This window comes from Mustela lutreola, chromosome 5 (assembly GCF_030435805.1).
Source record: "Mustela lutreola isolate mMusLut2 chromosome 5, mMusLut2.pri, whole genome shotgun sequence".
NCBI classification, from domain to species: Eukaryota; Metazoa; Chordata; class Mammalia; order Carnivora; family Mustelidae; genus Mustela; species Mustela lutreola.
In genome coordinates, this window is record NC_081294.1 from 42,687,701 (window position 1) to 42,705,975 (window position 18,275).

The window sequence follows — 18,275 nt, forward strand, 5'->3', positions numbered from 1 at the left end:
AGGGGAAATGAATAATTTACAGCAGAGAAGCATGACAAACACTACCTCAGACACATGATCAATGTTGATAACAACACTGCTAAGCCATGTTGATACCAGGTACCCTTGCTGTAAGATGATGAAATGGCTCTTAGCCTCTGTCATCTTCCTCCCCAAAACACAGAACTGCAGTCTAAGCATGAGATAAGTATCAGAAAAATCTCAAGAGGGACATTCTGCAAAGTACCTGATCAGTCCTTCTCAAATCTGTCATGGTTATAAAAACAAGGCAAGTCAGAGAAACTGCCTCAGCCAAGAGGAGCTTAAGTAGACATGATGACTAAATGTAATGTAGTATCCTAGAGGGAATCCCAGAAGAGAAAAAGGACATCCGATAAAAGCTGAAGAAGCTTGAGTAAAGCATGGACTTCAGTTAATTATAAGGTATCAGCTTTCATTCATTTATTATAACAAATGTTCCATAGAATGTAATATGTTAATAAGAATTTAATTTGAACCTAGTGGCCAATAGACTATTTCTCTTTCTAAACTACTTCAGATAATGGAATCAACAGAATATAACATCCTGACTATCATCCTACATACTAGAGAATCCACAAATGCTATCCTCCACAAATGGAATCATCCACTAGAAGTTCTTGAGAAAGCCCTATGACGTGGAACAAAATTTAGAACCAACATGGTAGAGTAAGAGGTTTCTGCCTCCTTCTTTTTTCTTTAATAGAAATTACTTGGGGAGCATCCTGACACCTCCCCCTACACAGGGCATGATGGGAAAAGACAGAGTTGGAAGGATTGGGAAAACTTCATGTGTATGAAGATTTGAGTGCAGTCTGCCTGGAGAAGAAGATGGCGAGAAGAATGACATGAATGACATGAAGTCTGAGTAATGCTCTGAAGGAGGGATGTCCAAAGTGTAGGATGATGTGTCTAAGTGAGATGCATGAGGGAAAAGGGTTTTCTACAATGTATTTCTGTTGGGTTCACAGACGGGTGGCTTAGTGGGTTAAGCCTCTGCCTTCAGCTCAGGTTATGATCTCAGGGTCCTGGGATTGAGCCCCACATTGGACTCTCTGCTCAGCAGGGATCCTGCTTCCCCCCCTCCCTCTCTGCCTGCCTCTCCGCCTACTTGTGATCTCTCTGTGTCAAATAAATAAATAAAATCATTTTTTTAAAAAAAGAAGAGGAAGATATCACTTGGCTTGGGAATACCAGCTAGCCATGTATGAAATCCCAAACACAGGAGATCAGAGAAGAGGGTGAGCCTGCCTATAACTGCCTTGACCACTAAACAACCAATGGATTAAAATCTTAAAACCATAGAACCATGGAAACAGAGTCACAGAATTTTGGATCCAGTGGTACTAGAGAGCTCATGTAATCTAACAATTTAACAAGAAAAAAATTATCATTTACTGATTAGAAGTTTTTGGCCATGTGGCTTTTTTTTTTTTTTAACCTGAACACACAAGACAAGAATAGTCATATCTTCTTGGTTGCCTGATAAAAGCGTCAAATAAACCCAAACCCCTGATGTGCCAGAGGCTATGGGGAAAAGGAAGATTATTTGATCAGGAGAGTCAGAAGCATTTACTGGATCAGGGTTTGAAGGTGGTTGAAGTGGAGAATGGAAGGTGCATGAGGTGGAGTGGGAAGATCGAGACTGCTACTTCCTTTATCTTTTCTCCTGAAATTCTTCATTATTAAGACTTGCATTCACCTGCCTTTGGTTTTAACATATAAGTTACAAACTTTAACACAGATATGAATGCTGCTACTTCTGAAATCAAGTTCTTAAAATGCCCAGTCAATGACAGTTCTCTTAGCATATCTTCATAACCTTGCATAAGACAATAGATACTTAAATATGACACCAAAAGCATAAACAACAAAGTTTAAAAAAATGAGTTGGATATCATAATATCATAAAAAATAAAAAAAAAAAACACCTTTGTCCTTCAGAGGACACTATCAAGAAGCCAAGTAGTTATGGAACAAAATTTTGGAAAATTATGTAGATGATAAGGGACTTATAACTAGAATATATAGAGTTCCTACTGAAAAGAAAAATAACCCAACTTAAAAGTAGACATTTCTCCAAAGAAGACATACAAGTGGCTAACAGACGCATGAAAAAGTGTTCATCATCATTAGCCATCAGGGAGATTCAATTCAAAACCACATTGAGATACCACCTTACACCAGTTAGAATGGCCAAAATCAATAAGACAGTAAACAACAAGTGTTGGAGAGGATGTGGAGAAAGGGGAACCCTCTTACACTGTTGCTGGGAATGCAAGTTGGTGCAGCCACTTTGGAAAACAGTGTGGAGATTCCTTAAGATTTTAAAAATAGAACTACTCTATGACCCAGCAATTGCACTATTGGGTATTTATCCCAAAGATACAGATGTAGTGAAAAGAAGGGCCCTCTGTACCCCAGTGTTCAAAGCAGCAATGGCCACAGTCACCAAACTGTGGAATGAGACAAGATGCCCTTCAACAGATGATGGATAAAGAAGATAGGGTCCATATATGCAATGGAATATTATGCCTCCATTAGAAAGGATGAATACCCAACTTTTGTAGCAACATGGACAGGACTGGAGGAGATTATGCCGAGTGGAATAGGTCAAGCAGAGAGAGTCGATTATCAAATGGTTTCACTTAATTGTGGAGCATAAGGAATAACATGGAGGACATCGGGAGAAGGAGAGAAGTGAGTTGGGAGAAATTGGAGAGGGAGATGAACCATGAGAAACTGTGAACTCTGAGAAACAAACTGAGGGTTTTGAAGGGGAGAGGGTTGGGGGGTTGGGTGAGCCTGGTGGTGGGTATTAAGGAGGGCATGTATTGTATGAAGCACTGGGTGTGGTGCATAAACAATGAATCTTGGAACACTGAAAAAATAAAATATTTTAAAAAATAGATATAAGAGGGGCACCTGGGGGAAAAAAACAGAGGGGCACCTGGATGGCTCAGTTTGTTAAGCTTCCAACTCTTGATTTTGGCTCAGGTCGTAATCTCAGGGTCGTGAGATCAATCCCGGCATCAGGCTCTGCACTGGGCATGGATCCTGCCTAAGATTATTTCTCTCCCTCTCCCTCTGTTTCCGTCCCCTCAACTCATGTATATGCTCTCTTTCTCTTAAAAAAAAAAAAAAAAAGTAGACACAGGATCTGAATAGATGTTCTTCCAGAGAAGGTATACAGATGGCCAATAAGCCCCCCAAAAGATCCTGAACACCATTAGCCATCAGGAAAATACAAGGCAACACCACAATGAGATACCACCTCATACCACTAGTGTGTCCATAGTTGAAAAAATAGACAAGAGCAAATGTTGGTGGGGATGTATAGAAACTGGTACCCTCATATACTTCTTTGCCAATGGAACTGTATAAAAGCAGCTGCTGTGGAAAACAGTCTGATAGTTCCTCAAAAGATTAATTGCACTCCTAGGTATCTATCAAAAAAAAAATGGTAACATATGCCCACCCAAAAGTTGTACACAAATGTTCATAGCAGCATTATACATAATAGCCAAAGACTGGAAAAAGCCTAACTGTCCACATGATAAAGAAAATCTGGCATATCCCTGTGATGGAATATCATTTGGCCATGAAAAGAGGTAAATTATGAATACACAATACTACAAGCATGAAACTTGAAAATGCTATGCCAAGTGAAACAAGAACCATGCATTGCAATATTCCATTTATATGAAATGTCTAGATTAGGAAAATTCAGGGTCAAAGTATATTGGTGATGGTCTAGAGATGGGAAGGTTACAGAGATATGGGGAGTGACTGCTAATGGGTACAGAGTTTTGGGGGGCGGCGACGAAAATATTCTAAAAATGATTATGGTGTTGGTTGTACCACAATAAAACCATGTAAATATAACTTTATATGGGTAATTGTATGTATTTGAATTATATCTCAAACTGTTACATATAAAAATGAAACCCAGATCTGGGACCAGGAATGCTTGCTGCTACTGGAGCATCACAACTTCTAGGCCCTTTCCACTGAGAGAGGAAAGAGATAGGTTTATACTAAATCCCATATATCCACATACCTATACACATCTCTATGTATCTATCTCCATCCACAGTTGCTAAACATGATTTTGCACCATTTCCAGCTCTACTCCAATATCGTGTAGACCATCCTAAGCTTCCCCACATGCTTTTCTATAACCTGTCGCTCCAACAGTGAGACACCAGGCTTCTCCATCTGCCACCCATCTATTTAATTGTTCAATTCCAGTATACATGTGTAGTGGTCCAGGATTATTATCCTGTACCTCTGTGCAAAATAACATTAGCAGCTAGGGTACGGTGCTTCTGTTTGTTTGCCTCTAGTCTTACTGTTTCACTCATTTCCCAAGTTAATTTAGGCCAATAACTTTCCCCTCCCCCCCTGCAGACAGGTTGCTTCATACATGTGTCCATACATGTGTTAGAGTCTTTTGTCAAAGTCTAAAGTCCAGCCTGAGATCCTCCTACTGCCCAAGTTCTGCTTTTAATTGATTACATTCAAGTTCATGGTTTGTGCTTTAAAGTTCTGTGGGTTTTGAATTTCACAGTGTCATGTATATTCTTCATTATGGTGTCATACAGAATAGTTTCACACCCTAAAAATCACCTGCACCTCCCCTGTTCAACTCCCTTCTCCTTTCTGAATTCCTGAAAACCACTGATACTTTCACTGCCTGTGTAGTTTTCTTTTCCATGGTCTCGTCAGTGGACTCATACAGTACACGGCCTTTTCATTTGGTTTCTTTCACTTAGCAGTGTGCACTGAGGAGGCACCCATGTTTTTGAGAGGCTTGATAACTCATTTCTTTTTGTCACTGGATAATATTCCATCGTATGGATGTATCAGTTATTTTTTTTAAAAGATTTTATTTATTTACTTGACAGACAGATATCACAAGTAGGCAGAGAGGCAGGCGGGGGGGGGGGGGCGGTGGGAAGCAGGCTCCCTGCTGAGCAGACTAGGAGAAGCACCCGTCCTACCAGGTAAATACAAGACAGCATCTGTAAAGCACTAGGAATAGGGGCTCCTGCTGTTGAGAGTGAAGGGGTGCGTAAGAGTCACAAGAGCCGCGACGTGAGAATGTAATGGGAAGGGAGCAGGTGGATGGTGATAGATAGGGCTTGATGTCCTTCTGACCCCTGAAAGGAAACCTCAAGTTGTGTCCATTTTGATGATCATCTAACAGGTTCCCAAATTCAGGCTTTAGAGGCATGTCAGGGAACAGCCTAGAAGGATACCCACCAGGTATCGTTAGTGTCTCCTCGGACGAGTGTTCTGATAGCCTCGTGGTCCATTTGTCCTCTACCCCAAGAACCCCTCTGCCATGCTGCAGGGAACCCACGTGCACTTCCCCCACAGGGTTTACTCACCTTCTGAACCCAGGTGAAGGATACCAAACAAGCACTGTATTTCCCCCGATTTCGCCCCCATCTGGAAATGGTCAGACAATAGCCTGGTCTAAGCTATGTCTGTAGTGACTTTGTCCACCTTCTAACTCTTCCACACAGTGCTCAAGTGGCTTGGGAATCCCCACAGGAAAGCTCACCACTTTCCCCTGCTCAGGGAGGTATTGTACTCCTGCCCCCTTCAGAACATTTGACAAGGAGAGCCTCCTTTCCATTAACCAGGGACTGTGATCTCGGAATTCTGAGTCACAGACTTGTGTAAGCAGCAGACTTGACCTACACTCCAGAGTTTGTGCCGCAGTGTCCTCCTGCCCTTCTTCTGTCAGAACCTTGAAGAGTAAAGAGACTATCTGCTGGCCACGGAAGTCTTGTAAATTCATAATGATGTTTGCTCCAAAGGTGCCAAGCTTGCCCCATGTGTTCATAACTCTCTAAATGGTTATTCTTCCCAGAGCCACTGCCTGGAAAGGTCATTTAGATTTTTACTTGCCCTCTGGTACTAATGGGGTCAGTTTTTGTCACGTAAGTTTTTTTTTTTTTTAAGATTTTTATTTAAGGATGCTTATTTAAAGATATTTATTTATTTGTCAGAGAGAGAGAGCGTGAGGGTACAAGCCAGAGAGAGAGAGGGAAGCAGACTCCCCACTGAGCAAGGAGTCTGATGCAGGACTCGATCCCAGGACCCTGGGATCATGAACTGAGCTGAAGGCAGAAGCTTAATGGAGTGAGCCACCCAGGCATCCCTGCCACATGAGTTTTAAAAACTCTCTGGGCAGGGGCACCTGAGTGGCTCAGTGGGTTAAGCCTCTGCTTTTGGCTCAGGTCATGATCTCAGGGTCCTGGGATGGAGGCCCGCATCAGGCTCTCTGCTCAGCGGGGAGCCTGCTTCCCCCTCTCTCTCTGCCTGCCTCTCTGCCTACTTTTGATCTTTCTCTCTGTCAAATAAATAAATAAAATCTTAAAAAAAGAAAAAACCTCTCTGGGCACTTGGGAAGTAATATAGCTCAGTGTTTAAGAGCACACGTTTTGAGTCCCTGGTTCCAGTTTGGTTAGGTATGTACCTGGAAGTGGAGTTGTCTGGTCGTATGGTAATTCTGTGTTTAATTTTTTGAAGAGCCACCATACTATTTTCTGCAGTGACTTCTGGGGTACAATTTTAACTTTAGACTTTCTAAAATGGTAAAAAGAAAAGGAAAAAAACCTGGAAGCAGAATGGACCTTCCCTCACAGAGCCAGGTACAGGCCCTGGTTAAAGCTGAAAACGGTACCATCACCCTTCTTGCAGATATGAGAAAACTACTTTTTTTATTATTTAAATTTTGTCTTAAGTCAGGATTATTAAAAACTTAAACTATAGAGTCTTCATATGTTCTGGATGTCTGTGAAGTGGCCCTTGGGTACAGATTCGACAAATGCTGAGTAAACACTGAACCAATGTCTGTTTAACTTATTTGCCACCTCCCTCAGTGACTTTTCCAACCCTCTGCCAGGAGGTTCTTCCTGTCCCCCGAAGCTCCTGGAGCAGGCCCAAGTTGCTGATAAACGACTGTGGAAGCTGCCGCTCTCGGAGGCCCATGTGTCTCGGGGCGACTCCAGCATTAGATTACAGTGCATTATGTGCTGTCCTGGAGCATGGAATCTTCTTTCAAAAAACTATGATTCACAATACTCCCCAAATCAGCGTGGCTTATCACAACAGGTAACTCACAGGCATCTGATTTTACTGACAGGTTCCCCCATGATTAAAGGAGCGGTATTTTTCTTTTTTTTTAATTTTAAGATTTTATTTATGTATTTGACACAGAGAGAGAGAGATCACAAGAAAGCATGGCAGCAGGCAGAGGCAGAGGGAGACGCAGACCCCTTGCTGAGTAGGGATCCCGATGCGGGGCTCAATCCCAGGACCCTGGGATCATGACCTGAGCCGAAGGCAGACGCCTAACCAATTGAGCCACCCAGGTGCTGCAAAGGAGCTATATTTTTCTAATAACAATAGTTTGTGCTCATTGTGAGAATCAGATATATGACTGTAAAGAAGGAAGTGAAAAGCAGCTGAATTCTACCACCCAGTGTAAACACTGTTAATATTTAATGGGGTATCCTTTCATGTATGTACAGATATTTACAAAAAACAGGACATAGTGTTTACGTTTATAACTACAGTTTTATTTGGCAGTACACCATTGACATCTATGTCATTATATTAAAGTGGCTTGATAATATTCCTCTTTGTGGATGTGCCACAATATACTTAGCCAAACTCCGGTTTGGAGGCCTGGTTTGTTTTCAGTTTTTCAGTAATCTAAACAATGCCAAGAGAAACCTCTGGTTTCTAGATGGATGAGGAGCTTAAGACACAGTTTGAATTTTATCCACAAGGGGGAAGCAGGCTACTGTGAGAAGACAAGCTAAGCTTTAAAGGCAAAAAACAACTAGAAAGTTCTTTGGCATACATAAGCTCACCCCAAGCTTGGCAGGTGGATATTAATATTTTCCCTATTTTCTACATAAGGAAAGTGGGTGTTAGGAGAGCAAGTGACATGTACAGATTCTCACCAACCAGTGAGTGCTGAGGTGGGAGTCAAACCTGCTTTCTGATGCCATTCAGCTGGCTTGCTTCATTTCCCTGTGCTTCCAAAGTTGACAGCAGGAAAACTTCTCCCCACATTCAGTTCAGTTCTAGGCACTGTGCTGGCAAACTATGCAGAAATAAATAGGAGGATCCCTGCCCCTCAGGGGGTATTGTCCGGTGTGAGGACAGACTTACACGTAAATAAATGAATGACTAACCCACTAGAATAGTGAGAGCCCAAGTACGCTGGTAAGTCACTTTGCAGTGAGACTAGGTATAAAAGAGACTTGGTAAGAGTAAGAGCTAAGGTTTATTTAGCATTTATTCTGTAAAAAAGCGCTAAGGGCTTTATATGCACTTATTAGAAATTGACCCGCGTAGGGCATCTGGGTGGCTCAGTTGTTAAGCATCTGCCTTCAGCTCAGGTCATGATCTCAGGGTCCTGGGACTGAGCACCTCCTGCCCTCACTTCCCGCCCCATTATTGGGCTCCCTGCCCAGTGGGGAGGGGGGTCTGCTTCTCCTTCTCCCTCTACCCTTCTCCTTGCTTGTCTGCTCTTGCTCTCTCTCTCTCTCTATCTCTCTCTCAAATAAATAAAAATATTTAAAGACAAAAAAAAGAAAGAAAAAAGTGGGGACACCTGGGTAGCTCAGTCGTTAAGCATCTGCCTTCGGTTCAGGTCATGATCCCAGGGTCCTGGGATGGAGCCCCACATCCAGCTCCCTGCTCAGCAGGAAGCCTGCTTCTCCCTCTCCCACTCCCTCTGCTTGTGTTCCCTCTTCTTTCCCCCTCAAATAAATAAAATCTTTTTAAAAAAAGAAAGAAAAAGGACAAAGTTCCCCCATAGACCTGGAAGGTATTATATCCTTTTTATAGGAAAGAAAATTAATGGTCAGAGAGTTAAGAAACTGACTACTTGTAGAACACTGGAATCAACATCCTTCATGTCAGTTTGACAGGATCTAATCAGGATGGTAGACCTTCAACAGGCAGAGCTTAGAAAGAGACTTCTAGGAGAGGAAACATGGAAATAAAGTCTTGGAGTCAAGAAATACCAGTTCATTTGCAAATGCAAGGGGATCAGTGTTCCTGGAGGGTGAGAGAGGAGGAATCTGAAGAGATCAAAACTAGAAAAAGACTGAGCCAGATTGGAGAAGTCTGGGAATGGCAGGCCAAGGAGATCCTACTGGATTTGGTATTCGGGGGGAACCAACCAAAGAGAATGACATGACTTGTGCTTTATGAAGATGAAGTTGTAGCATTGCATAAGGGAACAAGGAGACTAGTTAGGGGGATTGTTAAAATAATCTTGGCCAAAGATAACCAGAGAGGGAACGAGAACTGAAAGACATTTCTGAGAGAAAATCCATAGGATTTGACATCTCGTCAGATGCTGGGGAAAGAGAAGGGAAAGCTATGGTTAAGTTTCCACGTTTGGGTAACAGGGAGAATGTGAACGTGTCTTCCAGAGGAAAGGCCAAGGGGAGGGAAAGAGAGATGATGTCACTTTTCTTATGTGAGACTGAGGGACCTGAGGGAGCTCTGTGTGGAGATGTTCCCTGGGGAGCTGGAAGTAGGAAGTTGGTGCTTTAGATATGGTACCTGGGAATCCCAAGAAATGGCCCCAGGAACTGGCTAGGGAGAATCTATACTTAAGATTTAACAGGGGACGTTCATACCCTGATTACCTGTAATTCTTCTGTCCTAGAGAAATAAAATCACATGTGACAAGATGTGTGAAGAATGTTCAGGCAGCATTGTCTGTGGCAGTGAAAAGACAGGTGGGGGGTGAAATCAGCAAACAAACCATAAAACATCCACGTTGTGTAGTGGTTAATAATTAAGGAGACTTAAAATGCTCACATGGACGAGTTTCGAAAACATACAGTGGATGAGGAAGGCAAATTGTAGCACAATAATGTGTCATGAAAAAAAAAAGGAGAAAAAAGCCAAACAATAAAAATGCTGTCACACATATGTGTTTTAAGTGCATGTGTGCATAGAGAATATTCTGGAGGGATAAAGAGTCTGCTAACTATGCTAGAGGAGAAGAGTTGTGACTCTTCTCATGAAGAACTCTTCTCACGAGGCAAATGGGATTTTCACCTTAGTTATCAAGTTTTAATTTTACAAGAAGAATGTAATCATAGAGAGTGCGAATGAAAATTCTCAAACTATTAAATGTAGGTCCAATGAGAATAAGAGAGATTGGAAGTGACAGAGACATATTCCAAGACTCAAGGTAAGGCACTATTAATGGGAATACTGGGAGAAGTTTCTGGAAGTGCAGGTTGAGGGGTGGGGGGTCCTCTGCACTCACCAGCTCTGCAGGACAACCAGCAGGATGAGCCCTGTGAGCTTAGCTAGTTTTCAACACCTTTCAATTATAGCCACAGCTCCTGTGTCCTTGAAAGGTCACCGTGTCCTACCACTTGCCTTGGAACGAGATTATGTTTTTCTGTCCTCTTTGAGCTGTAAATGTCCTAAAACATTTCATCCAGTTCTTGTGTTTGGACATCCCCTACTTTCCCAGAAATTTCACACGGTTCTTGGTGTTCTCATTCCAGTCTTTCAGACTGTCTATGAAATCCCAGTAAACACTTGCCACGTCTCTTTTCCCCGTTCAAAAATATTTCTAATCCTATTGCTGTGGGAGGTTTCTAATGGGATCTCTCAAGGGACACCCGGCACAGATGTAGCTAACTCTTGAGCCCATGGAGGTTCCACACATGGGGCTAAACTTCATGTAAGTATCTTATTTAATCCTTCCAACAACCTAGTAGGTGAGTACTATTATAACCCTCATTTCAGGGGTGCCTGGATGGCTCAGTCGTTGGGTGTCTGCCTTTGGCTCAGGTCATGATCCCAGGGTCCTTGGATTGAGTCCCACATCAGGCTCCCTGCTCAGCTGGGAGTCTGCTTCTTCCTTGCCTCCCCCCCACCCCCACCCCCGCGGGCCCCTGTGTTCTCTCTCTCTTGCAAAAATAAGTAAATAAAATCTTAAAAAAAATAATAACCCCTCATTTCACAGCTGAGACCTGATGTGTGGTGGTAAGCATGTGGTCGGTGAGAGTGTGTGTGTGTTGTGTGTGTGTCTCCCTGTGTTAGTTGTCCTAAGGGATTAAGTGTGTGTGGGGGGGTGGGGGTGGTAATTGGGGAGGCATGAGGGACTGGACTGGGAACAAATTCTCAAGGGCTCAGGGGGGTTCAGTTTGCCAAGTGCCTTCATAACCATTATTTCATTTGATTTCACCACTATTTTATTTGATTTCAGCATTAGAGCTCTAATGATGGTGGTCATTAGGAAGAATAATGAGATGAGTCAAACTTTAATTTCCTTAAAGTGGCAACCATTGGGTCAAGGGTTTTTAGGGCCCATTAACCCACCATGCTGACAGTTCTGCAAGGGGGTGGAGGTAAACAGAATGTGTGCTCTCTGTGGCTTCTTTTGACCCCGCTCTTTAAGGATCACTGGGTTTCCAGTAGCCGCTCCTCCTCTTGGCCAGGCACCCCCTGCTCTTCAAGCCCGCCCATCCCGGGAGATAAAGCTAAGTGGTAAAGGAGCCAGTTTCCTGGGGTTAATAAACAGGCTGTTTATAGCCAGGAGCAGTCACGGGGCAGGAACAGGCAGGCTGGGAGGTCATGCTCCTTCTGAATGTTGAGATTTCTCATAAACATCCCCCATCAGCCTTCTGGGATGTAAGAACAACTCTGGGCCCATTGCCCTTGCCTGGCAGTGTGCCAGGGCCCCCACACCTTACTTCCTGCCCCTTTCTCCCCACCATGGCTCTCTTCCTCTTCCTTTTCTCTTCTCCTATCCCCTTCTATATCCCTTCTTCCGTAATGGAGAGAGGATCCATTTCCGCATTTGACACATTTAATAACTTTGGGCAGGTACTTCATCCCTCGGAGTCTGTTTCCTCCCTTGTAAAATGGGGGTAGTAACGGGGCCCTGCTCAAAGACTATCTGAAAGGTGCCTGGCACTGTGTTGCACATGCGCGCACGCGCACTCACACGCACAATGGCTATTAAAAACATGTTTGCCTTTCCCTTTCCCCCTCCACTCCATCCCCTCTCCCTCATCCTGGTCCCACCCCCTGTTGTTTACATTCGAGTTGGAAGAAGGGGATAGACCATAGATAGGTAGATAAATTAAAAAAGAATGAGATCACTTAAAATTGTGAAAAGTAATAAAAGAATAACAAAACAAAGTGATGTGGGGAGAGAGGTTACTTCTGTCTGCTGTCCTCAGGATGAAGTCCAAGGTCATCAAAGCCATCTCCATCTGCCCTTGTTTACCTCTCCAGGCTTACCTCTTGTCACTTTTCACCTTGAACTCTCTGCTTCAGCCATGAAGAATGCAGAGTATTAAAACTGGAAGAGGCCACTCAGCCTTTGATGAAATTGTTTCTTCCGCTCCAAACATCTCCCTTGTGTCTCTTCCTACTCCTTCCCAGATTGCCAGTTACTTCCACCTGGAAGCCGGCCCTGCAGCCACTGAGCTAAGCTAGGTTTCCTGCTCCGTATTGCCATTTTCCCCTCCGAGAGTAACCATCACCCTGCGTAGCCGGTTTATGGTCACCTCCTACCAGACTACAAGCCTCACTCCTTATCCACTCTGAGTCCTTGAACCCTCAGCAGCTGGGACAGCGCGTAGCACCAGTAGGCTTAGTAAGTTTATGACCTCAGTAACATGAGGAAAAGGCACTGACAAGGCATGGCTTTAGAGAGAAAGAATGAACTGGAAGGGGGAAAATATCCTCAGTTCTCATTGAAGTTCATGTTCTAGCATCTTTCTGCTCCAACACTCTATCAGAGCCCTCTGAAAGGCTTCCTGAGCCAGCAGGGCAGAAGGCCATTGACCCTATTTAACACCTCCCACCGGGAGGTTCATGGCCCAGAAGGATGAATCTGCTTTGGCTGAAGCTACCCAGGCAGGCGGTGGTAGAGTGTGTCTGAATAAGGTTAGGACCCCAGAGAGGTCATCCCAGCCTCTTGACCTCATGGGGAATGTGCATGGGCATGGTAATACGCAGACTCTGAACTTCATGTCCTTGCTCATTTCAAACCAAAACAGCCATCTGAAAAGTGACAAGAGCCATGAAGGAGGAAACCACATGATTTACTATGATTTACCTTCATTCCCCCATCGCCCTTAACCCAACCCAGATTCTCCTGGGCACAACCCCATTTGTCCTCATGGACTCCTTCCCTGGGGTTGGTTAATGAGAAGCTGTGCCCTCTCAGACTGGCCAGAATTCTGATTTCCTCATTTCCGAATTGGAGGGACTGCAAAAGGGACTAGGCTATGGCACATACTGAGATAGGGCCAGGACTCCAAAACCTTCTCAAAGAGACTTCGCAAGCCCATTTGACATGAACCTTCTGAGTCAGGGAAGGGGTAGGAGTGATATGAAACTGACCTATTTGTTAGCTGTAGTGGTACTGGGAGAAGCGAGTCGGGGACAGGCAGTGATAAGATACCTACCCCATCTTGTTCTTCTGCTCTAGAGTTTATCAGTTCCTTCTAGTCCTCATTGGTTTGATGCAATTTGATGCATTGTTAGTTAACTCACTGGAAGTAGGATGTGGGTTGTTCATTGTTAAGTGCTGATTTATGAAGGTTGTTACATAGTGCTCCTCCAGCACTACAATCTTCTAGCCCAACAATAACCTAGAAAGGATGGAGGTAGGGGGCGGGGTGAGGTCAGCAGAGACATAGGGCTTCCTACTACTAAGAAATGGGGGAAAGGTTTTGGGTTCTAGCAACATATAAGGGCATCCAAGAGAACAGAAGTGGCATTTTGGCTGAAAGCTTGCCACTGCGTTTACTCTACGTGTCACCCTTATAGATGCCTGTGTTTGCTGCGGGACCTTAAACAAATCACTCAGCTTCTCAGATGAGAGGGTTGAGTGAGATAGTCTCTAAGAGAGGCCCTTCCACTTTTTATAAGTCTCCCTCTCACTAAGCAGGCTTTGGAGCAAGTGGGATTCATTAACTTCATGTCACGTAAACTCAACAAACCTGGTCCAACTTGCCAGGCCAGATCCTGGTCAAGTTTAACTGGGAGATCTGCAGAAAAGACTAAACATAGGGGACCTCAATGCTTGGAAAGATCAACTTGCAGTTGGCCCTTGTTTGGCATTTGGGAACTTTAGTTTCAGGAGAATTTCCACCATTCCCAGAACTGATAAGAGTGGGTCACTGTGCCCAAACTGTTGATACAGGTAATGTGGTTTATGCTGAACACCTACCTGCTCTCCTTCTGGAAGTCCAGAATTTTGGTACATACAAAACAGAGGGGGGCGCCTGGGTGGCTCAGTGGGTTAAGCCGCTGCCTTCGGCTCAGGTCATGATCTCAGAGTCCTGGGATCGAGTCCCGCATCGGGCTCTCTGCTCAGCGGGGAGCCTGCTTCCCTCTCTCTCTCTCTCTCTGTCTGCCTCTCCATCTACTTGTGATTTCTCTCTGTCAAATAAATAAATAAAGTCTTTAAAAAAAAAAAAACAAAAAAACAAAAAAACAGAGGATGCCTACTTGGCTAGCTCCCAGGAAAAGCCCTGGGCACTGAGTGTCTCTTGAGCCTCTCTGGCAGATGGCATTTTTGACAACATGTGTTGTCACAGTTCATTGGTAGAGGAATTAAGCACATCCTATGTGACTCAGCTGGGAGAGGACTCTTGGAAGCTTGCTCCTGGTTTCCTCCAGACCTTGTCTCATCCACCTTTTCCCTTTGCTGATTTTGCTTTGTGAGCTTTCACTATAAGAAGTCATAGCATGAGGATGACTTATGCTGAGATCTAGGAGTCCTCCTTGTGAATCACTGAACCCAGAAGCGGTCTTGGGGACCTCAGACAGGCGATAAGCAGGCAACCATAATCCTTTACCAATGTTTTAAGATTATATAGCTTAAACTAGTGGTGTCCAGTAGAAATAGAACATCAGTCATATACGTAATTTTAAATTTTCTAGCAGTCACATTCTGAAATGTAAAAAGAAACAAGTGAAATTAATTTCAAGAACATATTTTCAGGGCGACTGGGTGGCTCGTTCAGTTGATTGTCTGACTCTTGATTTCGGCTTAGGTCATGATCCCAGGGTTGTGGATCAGCCCCCACGTTGGACTCTGCATTCAGTGCAGAGTCTGCTTGTTCCTCTCCTTCTGCTCCTCCCACCACTCGTAGGCTCTCTCTCTCTAGCTCTAAAGTAAATGAATAAAGTCTTTTTAAATATATATATATATATATATTTTTAAACCCAATATATAACTATGAACATTTCAACATGTAAATGATATAAATATTGGGGTATTTTACATTCTCTTTTTCATACTAAGTCTTCAAAAACCAGTATGGATTTTACACAAGTGGCACATCTCAATTTGGACTAGGCACATTCCAAACACGCACTAGCCACAGCTGGCTCATAGCTGCCACTTGGACAACACGGGCTTAGAGATTAATGGCAAGGGCTCTGGAGACAGAGCATCCGCATGAGAATTCTGGTTCTACCATCTACCAACTGCATGACCTTAACCTCTCTATGTATTAGTTTCTTTACCTACAAAATGGGAAGAGTAATGTTAGTTACTTCATGAGGTTGCAGGGGTTTTCCAAAAATGAATAAATCTAAAGCAATATCTGGTCCTTATAGGATTTTGGGTGAATGCTGGCTGTTACTCTTACTGTCCAACAGTTTTGCCCTTGAGATCAACTTGTCCAACTCCTCAATCCACAGATGAAGAAACTAAGGCCCAGAGTTTGAAAGGCCCTGGTTTCGAAAGTAAAGGCTCTAGCTATGTCTCCTTTTGATGGACTCCCTGTCTCCTGGCTGACTCTCAGATTGGATTGGCCGATTGGTCAGAAAACCAGCAGCAACAGGTTGCCCCTGGGTTCTGCAATCCCTTCTTGATTGCAAAATAGGGCTACTGTTTGGGATTGGCACTGTGCTGATGGGGGCTGGGCCTCCCTTCTCCTGCCCCCATCTGAACCCATCAGTTGGGCTGGCTGACCCCATCGTCAAGTCCAGCGCTTACTCAGCAGTGATAGGGCTGGCTTCCATTGTTCTGGTTTTTTACAGCCCGCCTTATTTATTACCTCGTGTTCTATCTTCCTCAAAGACACAGAGCATCAGCACTTTTTAGAAAACCTTCAAGTCATCAGTAGTCCCTACCTACCCACCAAACAGGTAAGTAGTAAGCTCCCTAAAAAAATGGTGAAGAGGCATTGATTGCCCACTTGCCTGGGACTCTGTAGAGCACAGCCTCAGGCTGGAAGCACACTGGCTTCTGATTCCTCTACAGCGTCTGTCTCTACCCTTCCTTTCTTGAAACCCAATGCAAATCATTTACTCTCCTGTGATAAGCTCACTTAGCATCGTGCACATGTCTCATATCTTACTAGCTGCTAGAATCAGACCAGTTTTGTGGGCTTAAACTGTTAGTACATGCTGACCTGAAGCTCTCCTTATTCTGAATAGTGTTTTATTTGGCAATTATTTATGTAATATCTACTGAGCATCTTCTGTGTGTCAAGCCCTGGGCAAAGTTTTGGGAATGAAGCCTTTGTGGACCCTGTGACTTGATGTAGAAAGTAAACAAGAAATGATGATAAAGGAAAACAAAGGGTTGATATAGAAACTATCAGACATTCTAAAAACAATACTAAAACAAGGGGGACCTGAACAGAAGTGGAGACCTGGAACAGGGTAGAAGCGAATGAATTAAGGAGAGAATGTGGAGTGCTCCAGGCAGAGGGGACAGCTGAGACAAAAACCTGGAGGTAAGAGAGAATGGCATGTTGGAAGAAAGGAAAAAAGACCCAGTACAGCTGAGGTAGAGAGAATGAGAGGAGTGTGGCTGGACTTTGAGGACATTGTCTAAAGCACTAAGGAATTTGGACTTCAACCTGAGGCCAAGAGGAAACAGCCTGGTGGAGAATAACATCTTTCAAAACACAGGGTTCTGGGAACAAATCAACTAAATGAGCTCAAAAGGTGGGTGGTGAAAAGACTGGGGCATGCTGTTTCCATGTTTGTCTTCATGTTCCTGGTGTGAAGGCTCAGCCCTCTTGAAAGTAGTAGTATAGGTGGTCCGCAGTGCCCACCATGCTCCACCGACCACAGCCATGGTCCGTGATGCCTGCACTCCGGAGTTTCTGGAAGCACATGCTTTCCTTAGACCCTTGGAACTGGAGAGCCACAGAGACCATCACCGAAAGACTGCCAAAGACTCTTGTTCAACCATTGGACCAGTTGAGACCCAGAGAAGGAAAGTGACATGTGTGTGGCCCCACCACAAGCCTTAGGCTTCTGACTCCTTCTTATTTCCCCCAAAGAAACTGAACACCAGGGCTGGGACCAACATGAGGCAAGTCACCACAGAGGGTGCCAAAATGAAGGAGGCCCTCACTCTTGGGGGTTGGCTGTGCACTTGTTAGACCCTAGGGGCTTACTGGCCTCATTCTACTTCTGGCTCTATAGGACACACATTGAGGACAGAGACTGAAACTTCCGGAAAACTCTCTGATGTCTCTCATGGTGTTTACATGGTGCCAGACACATATTTTGAGGGTCACTAGATGCCTACTCATAATGAACAATGGATTTCTGACAGACTGATAGGTGTACAGACATTTGTATCTGTGGGTAAACACAACCTTCAAAACACAAGGAGCAAAGTGAGGACTGCCTGAGATTAGAGTCTAGAGATCTTGATTCTGGTCTCCACTCTGCCACCAATTTACTGTGGGAACGTGGCAGACCGTTCCCCATCTCTAAGCCTCAGTGAAATGGGTGGTTAAATAACATTTATTGAAGGGGCACCTGGGTGGCTCAGTGGGTTAAAGCCTCTGCCTTCGGCTCAGGTCATGATCTCAGGGTCCTGGGATTGAGCCTGCTTCCCTTCCTCTCTCTCTGCCTACCTCTCTGCCTACTTGTGATCTCTGTCTGTCAAATAAATAAATAAATAAAATCTTCAAATAACATTTATTGAAAACATACTTTGTGTCAGCCGCTGTTCAAATGCTTCTGCACTTTAACTCATTTAAAGACTTTCTGGACTTCAATGTTCCCTTCAACAGGCTGTGGTTTGAAGTAAGAAAGGCTTTATGGAGAATATGGGACTTGAAACAGAACTTCCAAACTCCCACAAGGACAAAATCGCCAATCAGAGGAAAGGCATGCTATCTCAAGGCACCTCTCTGCCAGAAGACAGGATCGCCTGCCTCAGAATCACCTTTGGGACATGTTTGAAAGCA

At 44.1% G+C, this 18,275-nt stretch overlaps 1 long non-coding RNA gene across 1 annotated transcript; it reads right to left on the bottom strand.

Moving 5' to 3' along the window:
- Positions 1-12,682: 12,682 nt before the first annotated feature.
- On the bottom strand, positions 12,683-14,313 carry LOC131831339 (uncharacterized). The gene is made up of 3 exons (XR_009353605.1): positions 14,276-14,313; positions 13,509-13,694; positions 12,683-13,101 (listed from the first exon to the last, which is right to left on the bottom strand). It is a non-coding gene; the product is annotated as an uncharacterized LOC131831339 (long non-coding RNA).
- Positions 14,314-18,275: the final 3,962 nt, after the last annotated feature.